Raw genomic sequence first — 20327 nt, 5'->3', positions numbered from 1 at the left:
CCCTCTCAGCCCAGACCCCCCCGTGTCCTGGGCTCATCCCCAGCCCTGGGGGCAGCAGGGCAGGGGGGGTTCTGCCGCTCTGCTGCGCTCTCAGGAGACCCCACCTGCAGTGCGGCCTCCAGCTCTGGGGTCCCCCACACAACAAGGCCAGGGAACTGCTGCAGCAAGGCCACAGGAGGCCACCAAGGGGCTCAGGGCACTCGAGCCCCTCCCCTCTGCAGACAGGCTGCCAAAGTTGGGGCTCTTCAGCCTGGAGAAGAGAAGGTTGGGTGGAGACCTGGGAGAAACCTTCCCATGTGGGAAGGGGCCTCCAAGGAAGCTGGAGAGTGACTCTTGGTCAGCAACTGTAGTGACAGGACAAGGGGTTCAAAGTGACAGAGAGGAGGGTTAGATCTGATGTTAGGAATATATTGTTTCCTGTGAGGGTAGTGAGGCCCTGGCAGGGGCTGTGCAGAGAGGCTGTGGATGCCCCATCCCTGGGAACATTCAAGGACCACTTGGAAGGGACCATGAGCAACCTGGTCAGGTTTGAACAAGATGAGTTTTAGGGTCCCTCCAAAGCCAAACCAGTCAAGGACTCCATCATTCCATGATCCTCATGGTCCCCTGCAGAGTGGCCCCACAACTCCTGTGACATCCCAGCTGCCAGAGCTGTGCCCGTGTTCCATGTGGAACTGCCAGGGCCCGGCAACGAGCACAACGCAGCCATTCCCCTGCTGCCAGCGAGCCCAGAGCAACTCCCAGGGAAAGCTCGTCAGGTGATCCCTAAAAGACTTGTCAGTCCTGGACTCTCCCTGCTGTCTGGAGCTCAGCAGCCATCCCAGCAGGATGGGCAACCTCCTCTCAGTGAAGGTACAGTACCATTCCATGGAGGTGGGAAACCCCTGACTTCCCAGGAAGGCTGGAGCTCAGTGGGGCTGGTGTGGGACAGGGACCCCCCCCTGAGGTTGTGCTCCCTTACACAGACTGCTGGAGATACGGAGGAAGAGATGGACGTGGATGTGTTGGATACTGAGGAGATGATGGAGGTGGACATCCAAGAGTTGGAAGAAGAGATGGAAGTCGATGTGGTGGAGGAGATGGAGGAGATGGATGTCGACCAGCAGGATGAGGAGGAGGACATGGTGCTGGGATGAGGACAGTCCCCCAGCAGCACGACAGGCACGTCCTGGCCATGCCCTGCCTCAGGGTCACCTGCTGTGTGTGCCAGGCTGGGGGCACAGGGAACACCCAGCAGGGCCCGACTGCACTGACCGTGCCCTTGCTTTTCTTCCAGGACTGACGGACACGCCCGCCATGGAATCGGCCACTTGTACATATGTTTTTCATGTTGTTCTGTAAATATCTTTTACATTATTCACTTTTGAAGAAGTTTGTTTGTATATAGAAGATAGTTTAAGAAGATAGATTTTTAATAAGAAGATAGTTTTTTGATAAGACAATAGTTTTTTTTTAAGAAGATAAGGTTTCTTTTTAAGAAGATAGATTTTTATCTAAGAAGATAATTTTTTATGAAGACTATAGTTGTTTTAAGAAGATAAGGTTCCTTTTTAAAACGACAGGTTTTTTTGGAGGTAGTTCTTTTTATCAAGAAGACAGTTGTTTTTTTTAAGAAGATTGTTGTTGATATTACAACTGTTTTCATCAAGAAGACTTGTTTCTATAAAGAAGAACGCTGGATTTATTAAGAAAATTTGGAAAAAGTCAATAAATTCGGGATACATGTCTTATATGTTGTCGTTTTATTGTCCTTCTGTAAATACATGTCAAAGATTATTGCTGTTCCATGGGCCCTTAGAATGTGCCCTCTCAGCCCAGACCCCCCCGTGTCCTGGGCTCATCCCCAGCCCTGGGGGCAGCAGGGCAGGGGGGGTTCTGCCGCTCTGCTGCGCTCTCAGGAGACCCCACCTGCAGTGCGGCCTCCAGCTCTGGGGTCCCCCACACAACAAGGCCAGGGAACTGCTGCAGCAAGGCCACAGGAGGCCACCAAGATGGCTAGAAGGATGGAGCACCTCTGCTATGAGGAAAGACTGAGAGATTTGGGATTTTTCAGCCTGGGAAAGAGAAAGTTTTCAGGTGATCTAATTGAAGCCTTCAAGTACCTCAAGGATTCGACAAGATGCAAAGAGACTATTTACAAGGGCCTGGAGTGGCACGACAAGGGGCAATGGTTTCAAACTGACAAGAACTATGTTTAGATTGGTATTAGGAAGAATTTGTTCCCTGTGAGGGTGGGGAGGCCCTGGCACAGGTTGCCCAGAGAAGCTGTGGCTGCCCCATCCCTGGAAGTGTCCAAGGCCAGGCTGGACGGGGCTTGGAGCAACCTGGGCTAGTGGAAGGTGTCCCTGCCCATGGCAGGGGGATAGAACTTGGTTATCTTTAAGGTCCCTTCCAACCCAAACCATTCTATAATTCTAAGAGTAAGAACTGGAGACGAACTGACCTCCTAGAAGAGGTCTCAACATCATTCCAGGGCACTTCAGCTGCTTTTTTCAGTTTTTGGGGTATGGGCAATTTTTCAAAACCATTTCCCTGCCAACTCTGGACAGGCATTCAGTCATGTGCCAAGAGGACTGGGGGAGCACAACTGCAACCCTGAGGGTGCCACTGGAAGTTCTGGTTATCCAATTACCCCAGTTCAGTCAAGGGAAGCAAGAATCACACATTCCCACAGAAGGAGTCAACAGGCAAACTGGAATTCAGAACAACCTACATGAAAATTCATCAAGATCTCATATAGCCCTGCCTGTTCCATCCCTCCTGAGCAAAAATTGCACATGTGTGTTTGTGTATATATATACATATATATATATATATATATATATATATATATATATATATATGAAAAATCATGGTATAGTGATGCATAATAGAGTACTTCATCAATTGGACATAACCACAAGAAAAAGAAAAATTTTCTACAAAACATCATTAAATACCCAGTCACTCTCTAACCTTTGTGATCTTGATAAATAATTTGTGTGTTAAACAGGGGTTTTCAGGGGACATGAAAAGAATTGCTCCTTCCTTGTCTGAACGCAAACATGTTTAACCTGGCTTGTCTTCTGGATGCTAATTAAAGACAATTACTTTTAAATTGCAAGTCTCCATTTTTGTCAATACTTCAAATTACATTGAATGTGCACAGATAATTATTTTTTGTAAAGTACATTACAAGCAGACAGAAAACTTCAAATAAATGTTGGGCATGGACACGAAAAGCCAGAAATTTCTCCTGAGAATTTCGAGCATATTACTTTATCCAACTAGTGAAAACGGGTGTATTGATTCATCTCATTGTTCCACTAATCCCACATTTTTAATTTTTCCCCTCCTAATTTACTTTCTGCCCTGACTCCCCCATGCAGTTTGCTTTGAGCTCAGTGTTTGTAGTGCAGTTCACTGCTGACACACACCATATGTTGAAGTAGAAGTTATTCAAATCCTCTGTGACATTTAGAATGTGCTAAGATATTATGACCTTTGAAAAGCACCATGAATAAGAAAGACAGGTCGCAGAATGGGGAAAATTACATTTTTTTTTTTTCCTTGGGAAAACAACTGCAGTTGATAGAGACAAGAAAAAATTCAATCCTCAACTGTTGCAAACTGGCCAGGTTCCAAGAAAACTGAGAGAGAGAAGATATACATTGAAACCACCACAGGAAAAGGAGAAAACCAAAGCAAAATCCCCATAAAGCAACAAACAGAAAAGCCCACAAAGGTCTATTTAACATCCATTCAGCATAAGGAAACAATGTTGACTTTGTATTTGCAAAGATCACACAGTAAGAACAGATATTTGATGTTTCTTAAGTGCAATTCCCCGCTTGCTAATGGGATTTAAGACCTCAGTATAAGGGGTAAACCTCAAATGGCAGAGACACGGCAAAGTTGGTGACCAGATTGTCCTATGACAGTGAACAACCCAGTTCTTCCTTAAAAATCATTCTGAGGGTTCACGTGTTCATCCTGGATTTCACTACAGCTCCAGGTAATGGCAGCCATTCCCCACATCAATATCAATAAGGAAAAAAAAAATCACCTGATAGAGGAAATTTAATGGTTTTTTCCTACAGTAGAACAATCCTCCAAAGAAGATTCAACTAATCACAGAAACACTGAAGTTTTCTCAAAGCACAGTCAACTTATTCTGTCATACAGTCACCTGTGAGAAACAATGGAATACTTGCCACTGGAGACATTTCATGGGATTGCAAAAATATCCAAACATACATGGATGAGCAAGGATGAACAGATGGAAAAGGAAAGACATTCCCACCCCAGTGTCCAAAGAACAGGGTCATAGACAGGGCTGGTTTTTCTCTGCTCTCAAATATTACCAGACAATTTTATGGTGCAGCAATTGCATTCTTGTGGACAGATGTCAAAATCAACCTGGGAATCTGAAGCCAACATTCTGGGAAAACTGACAGTTTCATGAACAAAAATAATACTTAAATGTTTACTTTTTGCCTCCAAGAATTAGTTTGGAAACTCGGTTAAAAAAATAAAGTTGCTTTTTTTTTTTTATACAAGAGTCATTATTTACGGCTTTGTTCTATTTACTGTTTGTGAAGATACTTGTGTTAACTCTTATCCACCAAGACAAACAACAATCATTCCTTCAGGACAAAGCAACGTCTTCTCAGCCAGAAAAACATCATCAGTACAAGTGAAGTGTTGAAAAATTTGACATATAAACAATAAGCATCTAGACAAGCTAATAAGCAGAATGTTTCTTAAAACTAGCACCAAAAATCCACAAATTACTCCTCCACTTCAGAAGAACACACAGACTGACCAAATGTAAGGTTTGGGATACACAGGATGTACAAACACTTGTTTTGACTACGACTGAAGTCTAAATGGATGATTAATGTATAATTAAAGCAGTCAATTCAAAAGGTAACAGAGAACAGAAAAGCACAATAGCACCACAGATGGTGCCCTATATACTGAAGTAAATTCATACAGGAATGCTACACCTTCTAGAACTACCAGACTTTTGGGGGAAGGTCCAGTTTAAAGCAACATCAGGGCAGTGCTCAGTTTTCAGTGTGACTACAGAGCCCTTCTCTCCCCCCTTCTTCTACTCTCCAGCCTGGATTTTCAGCAACGATCCCAGCAGCCACATGAACCTTAAAACCACCACTCTCCAACACTATTGCAACAAAGTGAGAAGAGTTCAGAGGTAGAAAACACTGCTGGCAAACAAAGTCTGGTGGAAAGCTTCTTCCCTTTTCCTCCCCACACTGAGTTATGGTTTACCAGGGGTCTACTTAAAGCATTTACCCTACTCTTGTCCTTCACAGTCTCTGTTTGCTGTGTTTCTCTTTATTCCAAAGAATTATTATTAATGTGCATTGCCCTCTCTCCCATTCAGTTCATGGCGTCTCCTTCTTAAACATATCACCAGCTCAGACATTCCTGTAGCATCTGCCCCTTTCATTCCCAGCAGAACATCTATCAATCAATCAGTCCTTTTTCCAAGGCTCTTAAACACATATTTTCCAGTGTCCCTTAATACTTTTAGATCCTCAGAACCCCAGACCACTCCAGTCTTACTTTTGCTGTACCTGTATCTCTTTTCCAACAGCCTTTCCATAACAGGGGAGCTCCACTTACTGCAGCCCTGAGGAGACACCACAATTTTCACTCACTCTGCTCATTCATTCCAGGACTTTTCTGCTTTTTATTGTACTTTTAATGTTGCTGAGCTATGCATTAAAGGCATCAGCTTTATCTTTTACAACCATTGTTTCTATCACTGCCTTTTTTTTTAACTGTATGGTTACTTATATTCTCCCTCTTTTCAGCTTTTACAGCTTCATTGCCTTACGTTTCTCTACAACTCCCAAACCATAGATTGACCTAATTTAATATCTTTGATTCCTTTGATTATAAATAACCTTTATAGAAATCCTAAAATTTGTATTTTCAACATCTTGCTGCAGACTTTCCCAGTCATAGCCCTGCAAGAAATTCCACAAGCCAATTCTAGGAGTTACCATTTTGACAATTTACTTAACAGCAAAGGGGTAAAACACATATTAAAGCCCAGCTCACACACAGATTTCAGATCTTCAATGGATTCTGTCACCATAAATATTTCCACTTAATTTAATGTATACAAACATCAACCCTAATTCCAGAGGATGATGCAATTCCTCCCCCTACTTTGGATTATGCTCATTATTCTTTCATCACTTCTACACAAGAAATAATCCACTTTTTGTATCCAGTGCCTACTCAATCCAACTAACTTCTTAGGGGCTGTGCTAGGACATGAAGTGTAAAATGAGTTTACAAACCAGCAGGTACATAATGGTATCTGTGTGCTTTACCAACTGGAAAAAAAAATCATCCTGAAGGGATTGAAATAAAACAATCCTGATCACTTCTTTTTCCACTTTGCATCCAAACCCCACACTGATCAAAGAGCAGCCACAGAAAGCAAAAAAATGATTCTATAGAGGTAGCAAAGTTCTTCCATATTTTCCTGTTCCAGGTGAGCTCACTTCCTTTGTTCAGGAAAAATTATAAAATACCACCTGATTTTTAAATTTCAGAAATCAGAAGTCACATTTTAAAATTCTACATTACTCTTCTCATTGATCCAAAAACCAGTTTTCTTTTGAAACACTGTAAAATGAAAACAAAGTTGTTCTGCCTCTTCAAATCTACTAAAGAACTGTGTCTCCTGAAGGAGGGAGAGATCAAAGCTTTCTGATGGGCATTTCCAGAGCTTAGAAACCCCATAACCCATCTTCGGGCTTCCTAACTTGAAGTTAAATCAGCTTGTAGAGAGTCTCCTGCCTTGATTTGTACACTGGTAATAGCTCTAGAGGCAACATTTTTTAAAAAGCTCCAAAACCAGAGAAATATGGTGTGTAGCAAATACAGCTTTTAAAGGGAAATCATGTCCATTGCCTAACTGGGAAGGTCAGAGCCTCCTGGACCATTAGAGCTCCAGGGATGAGAAGCCAGCCAGGTCCCAGGAGCATTCCACTGCCTTTCCAACACAGGAGAATTAGTACATGACTTCAGCAAACAGCTAAAAGCAAACAAGTGTTCAAATGTCAAACAGTAACCACAGCTGCTTAAAAAAAAAAATAAAAATCCAACTCCAAAACCTCAGAATATCGCAAATGAGAGCCTAACTCAGGATAATTGCCGTCTGGTTTAACATTTGAAAGCTGTGCCACCTGCATCCCAGACTCCTGTTATTTCCAGGGGAGACATCTCATTTAGGCAGGGAAGGAGAACAACGGGGTGATAGTCACCACAGTCAAACTCAACTGGGCTCAGGGGCTTTAAATGCCAGTAACAACTGCTGGGATGAAAGAAAGTAAGCGCTGAAATCAGGGTTTAATGGGTGTCTTAAGTGTTTTAAGATTTCTGCCATCACTTAAGGCGACAGGGCAACTGCACGAGCCTGTAACTGCAGGGAGAGGGATCCTCCACAAGCAGCAGAAATATTCCATTTCACTCCTTCCTGCCACACTTTACCCTCGACAACAACAGCAGATGAGCCACGGGAAAATAAAGCAAATTTACACCAGAGCCAGGTTGCAAAGTACTGCAGGATAAATACAAAGTCATCACAGGAATGTCATAGATTCGTGCTGCAGTTACAACACCGGGAAAGGCAGACCTGGCACAGTCATCAAGGGCAACTTCATTTAACACCTTGTTACTTCTCGGTTTGTCTGCACTGATTTTACCCAGGGGAAAAAAAAAGGCATTTTAGGAAAAAAACCAAAACCAACTGTCAACTTGTTTTTCCTAGAGAAGCAACCGCTCTTGCAGTACAAAGTATTTACTTATTCATTCCTGAACAGAATTGGCTACAGGGAAATGATTTAAGCCTCAGTGAACCGGCAAACATTGTTTGTGATCTTTTTCACCGCGCTGTCCAACCCTTTCGTGTTTATTCAGCTCCTGATACTTTCTGCTTATCTGCTGCTATTTTTTAGAGGCTCCTGCTGCGGTTTGTTAAACAGCCTGGAACTGGGTTACTGCTGGAATCAGCGGGGTCTTTCCCTCACTGATTCCACAGGCTCATGGAGCCGGATCTGCCAATTCACTCGGGTCACAAAGTTGACACTTTTTCTATTTGGAAGTGAAACTCAGAAATGCCTGAAGGAACCCACACACGCCAGACATTTGTCTGTGCCTTCACTCTCATGAGTCCATCTACATTCAACACGTTTTTCTACGAAATTAAACCGAGTCAAACAGATCTCATTCCAGAGATTGATTTAACAAGTTATCTCCACTCTGCCAGTGAGGAGGTATCAGAGAGCAGGGAAGGGAGATTGCAGAAACCGTTGCCCTGATTCAGCACATGGCACCAATTTCAGTCACCTAACGGATTAAATCCCATTTATCTAGAACTCCCAAATCATTTATTGTCCCAACCTCTGAGCTGGAACAAATTCTAATCCTGCTTTTAGACTTAAAACCTAAACCAAATAAATAACAGCAAAAAGAGTAGGAAAAAAAAATCTTTTTAACTTCTAATTGATAATTCTTAATCTTTTTAAGTTGCTACTGCAGAATAAGGGCAGAGGAGGATAACTAAAAATATTGGTAATTATTTAGTCACAGAAACTGTGTTTCTGCTAAGAGACAGATGGGTTTGAGCTCACCTGGAGGCTCTGGACTTTTAATCAAGGTTTCCCCAGTTCTGCTCCAACAGCAGAGGATTGTTGGAGCACCCCATGGTTTTCTTTTGGTCTGTTTTCCTCCATGGGAGTGCCCACTCTCATCTTGATGTCTAGAACTAGGAAACACAGAGACTCTGAACCTCCTGCACAGGCAAAGTCTGTGTGGGGAGTCCCTTCGGAAATACAGGTGGCATTAAAATGAAACTCTCGTGCTCTTTACCTGTGTAGGTAAAGAGAGATTTGACATATAAACAATAAGCATCTAGACAAGCTAATAAGTAGAATGTCTCTTAAAACTAGCACCAAAAATCCATGAAATGTCCCTCCACTTCAGAAGAACACACAGATTGGATACACTGGAAGTACTGAGCCACATCACGGGTAGTTTCCTGTAGATATGAGATGTGTGACATTTAAATGTAAGAGTAAGAAGTATAGCTGTCAGAAGTATAAATACACTTTGCATCAAAGCTCAAATAGCTTTAAAAATTTTCCTGAATATCCTATCATGCCTGCTCTCTGACTCTGCAGCTTTTCCTTTTTAAAATTTCTCTGCTAAAACTTAAGGTAAGTTTTTTAACTGGAGACATCCAGCTGCATTTACAGTCCTATAAAGGGAGTGTTCCCTTAAATGTGCATCACTCTATAATCCTGGATTTCAAGGTAAACATCTGTTTCTTCACACTCAGAGCCCACACACCTGGGAGCAGATCCTCTGTTGCCTCTAGCACAGATCCCTGCACACTGAGACACCGTGGCAGCAAAGAAATTAAGGAACCAGGATCATCCCAGCAGGTGAGCTGCTGCCCTACTAGAGATCCAGCAGCCAAAACAGACTATGACGTCTGGTTTTTCTCATTTAATTTGTGGGGGACTGAGCTCAACAAGGCAGCAATGTGAGGAAACAGGCAGAACCTGCAGCATCCCACAGTCCCTTTGTGAACTGCTGTAAATCACTGTTGGTTTATGTTTCCTGGAGCTGAAAACATGAGAGCTCAGGTGCCAGCAGGGCTGTGGTCCACAGCACCCCCCAGGACAGGACTGCTCCCGACTACATTCCTCTCTGCTGAACACTTAAAGCCTTTTAATCTAAAGCACAGGGGTCACAGGGTAAATGGTTGCACTCGCTACAAAACACAGGAGACAAATCTAGTTCCCCATGAAAGAAAAACAAATTCACCACTGAAGAATTCCTCGTGGTGTATTTATCCTCATCCCTCAGCACACAAATGTTTCCAGTGACTGGAGGCAGATTGGTAAGAGATACAAACTGTCAGGGAACGGTGAAAGGCAATTAGTAAATCACTATCTCTTTTGTAATCACTGATGAAATTTCCATTTTTTTTTTAATCCCCTACTGCTCACTCGCCCAAACAAGCAAGACATCACCTTGGAAATGAATGCAATTAATTATATTAGCCAAAGCTTTTAAAGCAGAATGGCTTCTCATTTACATTCCTGGCAGAAATTCAATAAGATTGCACTACTGTAAAGGCTGATTGAACTGCTGCTGCTGCAGTTAGGCCAGTATCCTGAAAAAAAAAAATAATTTTGATGTTCATTACGAGATTTTTTTATAGCGAAGTACTTTAAACTGTTAATACTCCGAAAAAAAAAGAAAAGTGAAAAGACTGGAAAATGTGTGTTAACTGTGTGTTAACTGAAGCTGAAATCAGTTCCTTTCCTTCAGCTTACTTCCAGCTAAAGTCAATATCTCTGCTTACTTTTAACTAAACAAAAATTAGCTGAATTATCTTACGTGCCTGATTAGTGAAGATGTTATCCAAACCTACAGCCTTCACCTGAACACTTGCCCGCTGTTAGCACAGCCATGGCTCTGCTGGCATGAGAGGGTTGCAGAGCTTATTATTTGTGTGCAGGGATTTCTTGATTTCACCTCGATACTGGTTTATCAGAGGGCAGCACAGCACTGTTGTGCTGCCTCAACACCACCAGCTAAAAGCAACAAATCCAACAGAAATTGTTATTCTGGCCTGCAGAACAGAGTTTTTGTAGCAAACTTTCAATTAGAGACAATAAATGAAGGCAGTGATTATGCACGTGTTTGTGGAAGGCATAATTGGGCTGTGAAAGCATTATTAGTTACAGGGATGTAAATAAGCAAGGGAAAAAAAGCAGATTGGTGGTTGGATCACAGGTTGGAGGGCGAGGTAATGACAGGAAAACACATTTCATGGCAAATTGGGCACACGTTCAACAGGCCCATGAGCATCCTGCTGCAGAAGGACACCTCAACCAGGGGGCACAAGAGGCTCAGCTGTGGTCCAAGAACCCTCAGACTACAAGGAGACATCTACACAGTCAAACAACTGCCAGGAATAAGTGCATGAAAACTGAATGAAAACACTGAAGTTACTGCCCCAAACCCACTTATTAAATAAGGAATGGACTCGAAGGTTCATCGAATCCCAGAATGGTCTGGGTTGGAAGGGACCTTAAAGATCATCTTGTTCCAACTCCCTGCCATGGGCAAGGACACCTTCCACTAGGCCAGGTTGCTCCAAGTCTTGTCCAACCTTAATTTTGATAGGTTTTATCACTTTTTCTAAATTCAAGGAGAACCCACACACAGAAAATACAGTACACAGAAATTCTGCACAGGTTATTGCAGTGCACCTCACAACCCTGGTGCACAATTCTCAGATTTCCTATCTGACTTCAGTTTAAGAAGGCTTTAAATATAATTATCATAAAGTGAGATAATGCTTATTGCCTTAGCTCTTGGAATAATGAAAAAGTCTTCAGGAAAAGCAGGTGGGAAGATTAAGTCTGACACCTCATGAGCTAAAAAAAGAAATACAAAGGGAAGCATTGGGCTGTAGGGTGACTAAAAAAACCCTACTGTTGGTCACATTCCTTTAATTAACAGTAGTAATGGAGAATCATTAGGCTGTCTGCAATTAGAGCAAGGAGTAAAGTTGAGATAGAAGTGTCAGTGTCTTCTCTTTTTTCACAAAATAGGGAGACTGAGTGGAGTCTTTATAAAGGACTTGATATAAAACTTGATTTTTAATATGGAGGGTATGAACTCTTCATTTCACAGGAAGGATGCTGGTGATTCATCTACTTCTTAAATGTTTCTCAGACAAATGGAAAAAGAAATCTAAAGAGAAAGCTGATAGAATAAGAAAGCCAAAATACTCACATTACCTGTCTTGGAAAGGCTCTCAGAGCAGTGCCTGGATCTAAATGAGAATTTCTAGAGAGTTCATACTTGTCTTTGAGCCAATACTGACATTTTAGCCAAATGTTTAGATCTCTTTTGCTTGGAGAGATGCCTGAGGGGGCTAAGTCCAACCTAGACCCTGCAGGGATGTGGTGTATCAGGTTTAGCCAGGCCAGAGCAGCAGTGAAGCTGTGGGCAGGACCTGTGCTTGCTCACAAGTGATGAGAAAGTCAGTAATTTGATTTAAACCACATGTATGAAGCCATTATATCATCTTAAAGAGGAAGTTAAGCCTTTTGTCCTATCAGAGAGCAAATCTGCAAAAAATCAGTGTGCAGACAGAACCTCTGGAATGCAGGGAGTGAGACTAAAGTTACCAGCTTCAGTTATTTGGTTTTATTTTCCTGAAGACAGGAGCGTGTCAGCCTGGTGGGACAACACTGCATGGAAGATGATCAAGGCATGTAAAGAGACAGGGCAGGCTGCTAATTAGCTTGATGAGCTCATCAGCATGAAAAGCTAAGTTCATAATCACAAGAAAACTATTTTTTTCCTAAGTACGTATGACTTTTAAATTATTGTACATGACTAAAACTCACTACCTTGCAATACAACCCTACAGATTTATGGGAAGCCAGATCTCACGCTGGGGGTGCCCAGCAGGGATGGAAGCAGAGGTGGCAGCTCCAGTTTGGGAAGGTTTGGGGGGTCTGAGGCATTGCCTATTGCAAAAGTGATAGACAGGAAAACACAGCCCATCAACCTGTTGGCAAATCTACTCCACCCAGAAACTACAGGTTTAACAATACAAGTCCACCTCAGAGGATTAGTTTAAGAGCCCTAAATGACAGTGAATTTGGGTTTTGAGGGAGTTTGTCACTGTCTAGAGGAATATTCTGTATGACCACTGAAGCTCTGAGGTGCTTCCACACCTTGTCTGTCAGAAGTGCAAATACTTGGGGAGAAAAAGGCTTTCTCTCCAAAAACAAGACTGGAGCACACATTTCTCCCTCTTCTAATAAATGCTTGAATACATTCTGCCTGAAGTTTCAAAAAGAAATCCAAACAGCAGCAGTACTGGGAGGCCGTGGATTTGGCCTGATTTGTGAAATCACAGTCCACCCTGCCCAAACACTAAAGCATCAGAGACACAAAGCCCCGTGTGGAACAGCTCCTTATTTTCCAGTGAGTTATGGCTCATTTGGAGCAGCACACTAATTAATACAATCAGAGGCAAAGTTTCAGAACTCTCCCAACAGCACACATTAGCATATCCTGCCGAGAGACTTGATAAAGTTCAAAGCTTATCTTGTAGCCTGCACGCTCCGGGTTTGCTCAGAGCAGCAGCTGGCCAAGTGATCTCCCTTCTTCTCAAAGAGTAAAATTAAATTAGATTAGATCATCCTCTCTCCCTTGTAGAATTAAGATCATGCTATGAAAACAAGCAAATTAGCTTTTGCAATCCTGTTTCTCACTAAAAGGCTACGAGGCTGAGAAATGCTTTCTGTACCGAATTCAGCTGAGCTCTAAGGGGGTGCCTGGGCTGTTTTCTTGGCAAGCTGAAGGGAAAAGTTTTACAGATCTGGCTCTCCCTGGGCTTGATGCTGTGACTGACAGATCCTGAGGGATGAGGCTAAAAAAGGGAACAAAATAGAAAAGTAATGAACACACAGTTTTGACAAAAGCCACGCAGAAATCACAGGATCACAGAAGGGTTTGGGTTGGAAGGGGCATTAAAGACCACCTCATTCCACCCCCTGCCATGGGCAGAGACACCTTCCACTAGCCCAAGTTGCTCCAATCCCTTTCCAACCTGGCCTTGAAGGTGTGATAAGAGCCATAGTAGTGAGATTTGAAAGCTTCTTGGTTTGTTGCTATGTAAAAACACTGTGGAGTAAGAGAAAAACTTAGGTCCTAACTTAGTGAGATCAGGAACATGAATGTTGCATGAGAAGAAAAGCTCAGAGCATAAGAGAACAGAAGGAAAAATATAGGGACAAGGATTTTTCAGATCTGAAAGCTGGACTGAAAAACAACAAATGTTTATGGATGGAGGATGAAGAGTTTTAGTTCAGATCAGGGATGCCAGATGCTACAGAAAAATCAAACAAATACACAACAGTGAACTAAGTTCAAAGGGGGCCATGCAAATGAGATCCTAGATTTCAACTGTAGTTTCTAAAGTTGATTCACTGCACACCAAGCTGTGAGGTCAGTTGGCACAGACACACTGAAGCTGATAAAAACGTGTCCCCATTAAGTTACCATGCTGCAGCAATCAGACACACTCCAGAAAACCATCCCATGCAATCTGTTCTAGATGAACAGCTAATGAGAACTAAGCTAAAACCACTTTTTTTCTGGTTATGATTCCTCCTTTGAATATTCCCTTAACTATACTGGAAGCAACTTAAACCTATAAAACTGAAAGGGGGAAACACAATTCGTCTGCTGCGGACAGATGGAGTAGTAAAACTGGCCATGAGAAAGCACAGCAATATCCCTGGTACATCTTCACTCAGTCACCCCAGACTGCATCAAAATTAGCAAGAAGTTAATTTAGCTTATAGTTTGTTTGGTTTTTTAATACCTTGATGATATCCTATTAGGTTGGAGGTGATGGAGGAGGTGATTTGGGTTTTATTGCCAAATTTCTTCACAGCTTGATCTTCACGACCAGATTATAAGATGAAGATGGTAAAGAAATACAAAAAAAGTCTCAAATACATGGAAAACAAGAGGGATGGAGTGAAAGGAAGCTTTTGGAGTGTTATGTTTTCATGTGGTATCTGAATGATGAGTTTATGGAGCAAACTGAGTCCTGAGGAGGCTTCACTAACAGTTATCCAGTGACAATGACAAACATGTCGCTTAAAGCTTTACTAATTTGGATATTAAAGATGTGTTACAGAAGTAAATTAAAAATTGGAAGTGCTGCATAAACTTTCAGTAAATAAAACATTTGCTCTAAAGCATCTTAAAATGAATCAGAAACAGCCCTGCAGTTTCATGGCTCTGAGGACAGCAGGGCACTCACTGCCTCCAAGTTAGTTCTTCCCCTCCTGCTGCTGTGTGTGCCAGGGCTGGGTAAAACATCCTGACTCTGCCAACCATCCACAAATAGATGGTATTTTCAAAGATCAAAGGGGTGTGGTCGCATCTTTAGTGTTAAGGATCATTTTGTTTCAAAAGAATTAAATGAACCAAGAAGACACCCGTGATGGAGGTCTCCTTTTCTGCTTCCCTTACTGTACCCTTCTGATCAACACTGACATTTCCTTCGTGTTTGCACTGTAAGTAAATCCAAAGTAGAAGACCAGGAGAGAAAAGTTTGCACCATTAGAAAGATGAACCCTCTCTGTGGTGACAGTGAAGGATCCTTGTCCATCTGTGCAAAGGCTTACCCAAAGGACCCAGGGTGAGTGCTGCCAGTAAGGGCTTGACACCTCTCTGTATTTATAGGCATTTTGCTAATAAAAAGTCAAGCATTTCTCAAGGTGAAAAGTGCTTGTGTTATGGCCTGAAACGTCTCAATTTCCTGTGAATTCCCTGTGACTTGGCTGGTGCCATTTTTCCTGCAGCTGTTCCCTCAATTGAGAGTTCACGTCACGAAACATGACAGGGAGAAAAAAGAGCCCATGAGAATTCAGTGAATACAGCTTTTCATTTGAAAAGATCCTCAAACACATACAATTGCTTTCTCTTGCTTAATTTTCAACATTCATAAGCATAATTGCATTTATTTTTCTAGTCAATACAGAAAACAAGTGGTAATTTGTAATATTACAACTTCACATCTCAAAGGAATATAAGCACAACAGTTCCCACTCCCTTCTAAAAGAGGTGAATGACACGGAGGAGGTTGGATTGCCTGTGCAGGAGAGGCTTAACAATATTTTTCCCCATGGGAATATATTAATATTGTTGCTATCAACTTCCCTTTGTACGTGTATAAATGACTTTTGGAAAACAGACCTCAATGCCAGCATTTTTCGTGTGCCAAATTCCATGCACTACATATCTGATATGAGCAATAACAAATGCTAATATTTCCCTAGCATGAAAAATGAACTCTCTTTTCCCCACAAATTCTCAAAAGCAACAGTTCTCACTGGAACCAGTGATCAGAGGTTGTTATTACCAGTCCATCAAACAATCTGTATCCTTCTAATTAAATAGCAAAGCATCTGAAAATCTGCTTATTGTGAGTCTGCATCCTGTTTATTTTGAAGCTGGTGGAAAGATTTCCAGTTATTTCACTCTGCACTCAATAGGGTCTGTGGTAAAGGAACTGCATTAGTTAAATAATTCTTAGCACTGGAATCTTAGATACTCAATCACAGCTTTGTATTCAGATGCTGGAAGTTTGTTAAGTGGTGTGATGTTTTGTGACAGGAGTTTAAAAAAAAAAAAAAAGAAAAAAGTAAGAAAGATGATGAGACTTCACTGGGAAAAAGACAAATGGAAAAAGAAAAAGGAGTGCATTAACTAGACAATGCACTGCAGCACACAGTCCTTTAAGAGATTACATCTAGTTTCCACTGAATTTAAGAGATTACAGGAGAATTCCACTGGCTCCATGTCAAACAACCTCAAAAAAGCTGAAAATTCATATGGACAGAGTTACCAAGGCCCTGCTATTAAAGCTCATAAGGGGCTGAGCAACAACCTCAACAACAGTTATTGCCTTTCCTGCATCCTGCTCACCCTCTGCTTTGAATCCTTATTTAATGCCTCAGTTGCTTTCCTGGATCAATTCTGAGGAGCAATTTTGTCCATGATTTACCCAATATTTCCTTCTGTAAATCCTTCTCTGTCAGCATTTGACTGTTCACTCATGACCTTTTCCCTCCCTTTTTCAAACCTGGCCTGCCCTAAATTTGGCCATCTGCCCCGTGCAGGTTCACGGGTCACTCTTCTCTTGGAACTTCTTTCCTGCTAGGCTTGTCCAGCTCTACCCTGCTGAGCAACCCTCCAGGATAAAGAAAAAATACCCAATGGAGAGGAGGGGCCACAGTCCAGAAAAAAAAAAATAAATCAGAATTCTGTATACTTCAAAATTCACTCCTGAAAGGTTGTGACAACTGCCTGAGCTCTCACTAGACCTGCAATATTCCCTAATCCTGTCAATTCCTTCAACATCACTTGAATCTGAATTTATCTGTTCCTTCTGAATCTTTTGTTCCTACTTTAGTCACCGCTTTTCCTCTATTCCTTAATATCCACTAACTTCACATTTATCAATTTTAGTAGTCCATCTTTGCTAGAAGGATGTTCCCCATCCCTCATTCTACCTATGCACCTTGTTTACTCTTGCAACCATATTTATTTCAACAGAATTTAAATTAAAATTCATCTACTTGGGAGAAGTCTCTCTTCCTTCTATTTCCCAGCTCATGAAGCTTTTCCCACTGCTGTGGCTGAACAATTCCCTAACTTGGCCCTCAAACAAAAACCAGGTTTAACACACTTGGCATCTGGACAGCACGTTCTAACAGAGATCCAAATAACACATTATGAAAAATAAAGGTTGTGTGTAAGATGCTGAGAGGCATCAGCTCCTGCTGGAGCCAAGAGACACTGAAAAAAATTAATGTTTCAGAGCTGAAATCATGGAGGAAAACCAAGTACAACAGCAGGTCCCTTGTCCTTCCTCCCTGTGTGGTGCTGAGGGACGTTACAGCAGCGCTTTAAAAATGCCATGGCCTCACTAATGGTGATAATGGGAAGGTCCTGACAGCCACAAACAGCTCTGTTTCTGGCAGCTCTCACAGAAAAGGAGTCAGGGACACACTGACAACACTTCAGATGTACCATTTAACACATCAAGGTGCAGGTAGCAATCCCTTCAGGGTCATCCCACACTGCCTCCGAGTCATTCCATCAGATTCCTTTGGTGCCGTGTCTTTGCACCCTGTGAGCTCAGAGAAGGCTGCACCTCCTTGCTAAGCTTGATTTGAGGACCCAAACACCACCTACACAGAAGTGGAAAGATGCTCCTGATGACTTTTCACAATCAGCATACGAGGAGAAATTCTCTCTCACCTTTACAGTGTGAATGACACAGTATTAAAGCCCGAGATGTAATTTCCTTTCAGCAGAAGGCCTCCAGAGAGGGAAATGTTCTTAATTAAATCAACTCCTGCATCTTCAGTCACGGAATAAAAGCTAAGTAGTTAGCTAAGTGTGAGATACTTAATTTACAGGTCTGCAATTTTCCATGTGCTCAGGTCAAACAGTCCCTCACTGTTTCTGTTCCACCCAAAACTAGTGCACCCAATCCCAAAAGAAAGGCTTTACTTGGTGTTAGAACACAGAAACACAACAGAGTAAGTATTTGGTAAGAACTGCTCCTAAAATTAAGTTGTTACCTTGCTGAAATCAATTCTGTGAAAAAGATGCAACTGCTCATGGTCTTCATTGATGACTTTCCCTGCCCAAAAAGGTAAAATTGTCTACACATGCAGGTAGGATTTAGTTACTGACAGCCCAGACTTGATATGAGATAGGCAAAAAATCTGGGTGACAACACCAGGGACAGTTAAACCCTGTGCTGGGCTTTACAGAATGATTTATAGGAATGGCTTGGGGTCTGGATAGAGCAAAACAGAGCAATTCAAAGCTGTAGTGCACAAAAAGTTCCCTCTAGTTGCTTGCAAGGTTACATTCCTCCCAAAGCTATATTCATAAATAGGTCAAAACAGCACACTTTCCTGGAAATCTAAACATTGGCACGTACATCCACTAAAATAAATCCAACAACCAAGCAATCAACCTCCCCCAAAAAACTCAGGTTAGCATAAAATAGGGATGAAATTCTGGAAATGGGGAAGAATTATTTACAGCTTGAAGAAAGAATCCTGGAACACAGAGATGAAGCTGCAGAGTAAACAGCAAAATAAAAACACATCGGGGAAACTTTCCAGAGAGCCCTTTCTGTTTAGACCCTCACATCTGAGAAGTGACTTGGAGCTCATTAACAAGCCCCAGACTAATCTATTTACTTGTATGGAAGTGAAAAGAGTGGAGAGAAACATATTTGACTCATTCTTAGTAATTTCCCCTGCATAAAATATTTTTTGGAGCAAAAAAAAAAAAAATATACAGACAGCTGAGCCAAAACTCTTTCTCCCTCTCAGACAAAATTGGATGGTGATTCATCATATACACAGATGAATTTTAATGTATTCCTTTAACAAGTTTCTTTGTGTATTTTCTTGCGAGCGAGAATTAATACACTCAGACACGGGGAGATGGTAATTTTATGGCATCGCCTTCCAGATTTACAAATGTTGAGTCTAACTCCTGTTGGCACTCACTCAGCAGCAAGAACAAAGCCAAGTGTCTGTCCCATGCCCAGAGGGTCTCTGGCCTTTGCAGAGGTCAACACTAACTCCACAGCTCTAGAAGAGCTGTGAAAGGATCCTGCCCATCCAGTGTGGGCACTGATGGACAGTTATTACCTTCCTGAAGGAAAGCTGTTGGATAATCACTCATTCCTGCTGTAACTCCATGGTGCCACTCACAAAAAGGGGAAGGTGACACAGCAAAGCATTTGGCCCATTAGATTCACATAAAACTTCCCTCAGTTCAGTGGAGCCCAAGCAGGATTTAGCCATCTGGAGTTCCCAGATACATCCTGCCTGGGATGTTTGCCTGCTAAATGAGCACCACTAATGATGATGATCCTTCTGTTCTTCCAGTGAGAAGCTCAGAGATTCCTCCAGTTATTGGGACAAAGGAACACACCAGCTTAGATGTGGGAAGAGTCCCCATCCCTTATCTCTGCTGCAAGAGGAAAGAAAATGATTGCTCCAAATTTCTCAGTGAGGTGGAAGGAAGTGATTCCTTCAAGAGAAGTGATGAGGTGCACACACTGAAAGCTCTTGGGCTGAGTTCACTTCACTGGGATATGGGATGCAGACTCCACAAGGGACACAGCTGTGCCTGGAACCTGCCAACTGTCATCTCAAAACATCCACCAGGCAGGTGGGGGGTTACACTGGATATTAGGAAAAATTTCTTCACTAGAAAGGTGGTCTGGCATTGGAACAGGCTGCCCAGGATAGAGGTGGAATCACCATCCCTGGAAGTGTTTAAAAGTTGTGTGGATGTGGCACTTGGGGACATGGGTTAGTGCTGGGCCTGGCAGTGCTGGGTTAATGGTTGGACTCGATCTTTGAGTTCTTTTCCAATTTTATTGATTCTATGAATGACAAAAATGAATCAATTTCTATCACAAAACCACCTTTCATCAATAACAGATTTGGCTGCTCTTTGCAGAAAATTTGTGGAATAAGGATGCAAAGTGAGGCACTTTGCACTTGCTAAATAACAATACAAGTGTTGGCATTCTGAACACCATAACTTGTTCCAAACATTTTGCTTATCCCTAAATTCTTAATAGCTACACTTCTGTTTTCTAGACAGAGTGTCTACTTAGAGAGCAATTCAGCAAGAAACAGAAA

The 20327-nt window shown here is 42.2% G+C and overlaps 1 protein-coding gene across 13 annotated transcripts in view; it reads right to left on the bottom strand.

The window, feature by feature from the left end:
• PTPRT (protein tyrosine phosphatase receptor type T) overlaps window positions 1-20327 on the bottom strand; it is a 448309-nt gene that overhangs the window by 301274 nt on the left and 126708 nt on the right. The gene's annotated exons all lie outside the window — the stretch shown is intronic.

This window comes from Chiroxiphia lanceolata, chromosome 17, assembly GCF_009829145.1.
Source record: "Chiroxiphia lanceolata isolate bChiLan1 chromosome 17, bChiLan1.pri, whole genome shotgun sequence".
Taxonomy (NCBI): Eukaryota; Metazoa; Chordata; class Aves; order Passeriformes; family Pipridae; genus Chiroxiphia; species Chiroxiphia lanceolata.
This window is presented reverse-complemented; position numbering and strand designations above follow the sequence as displayed.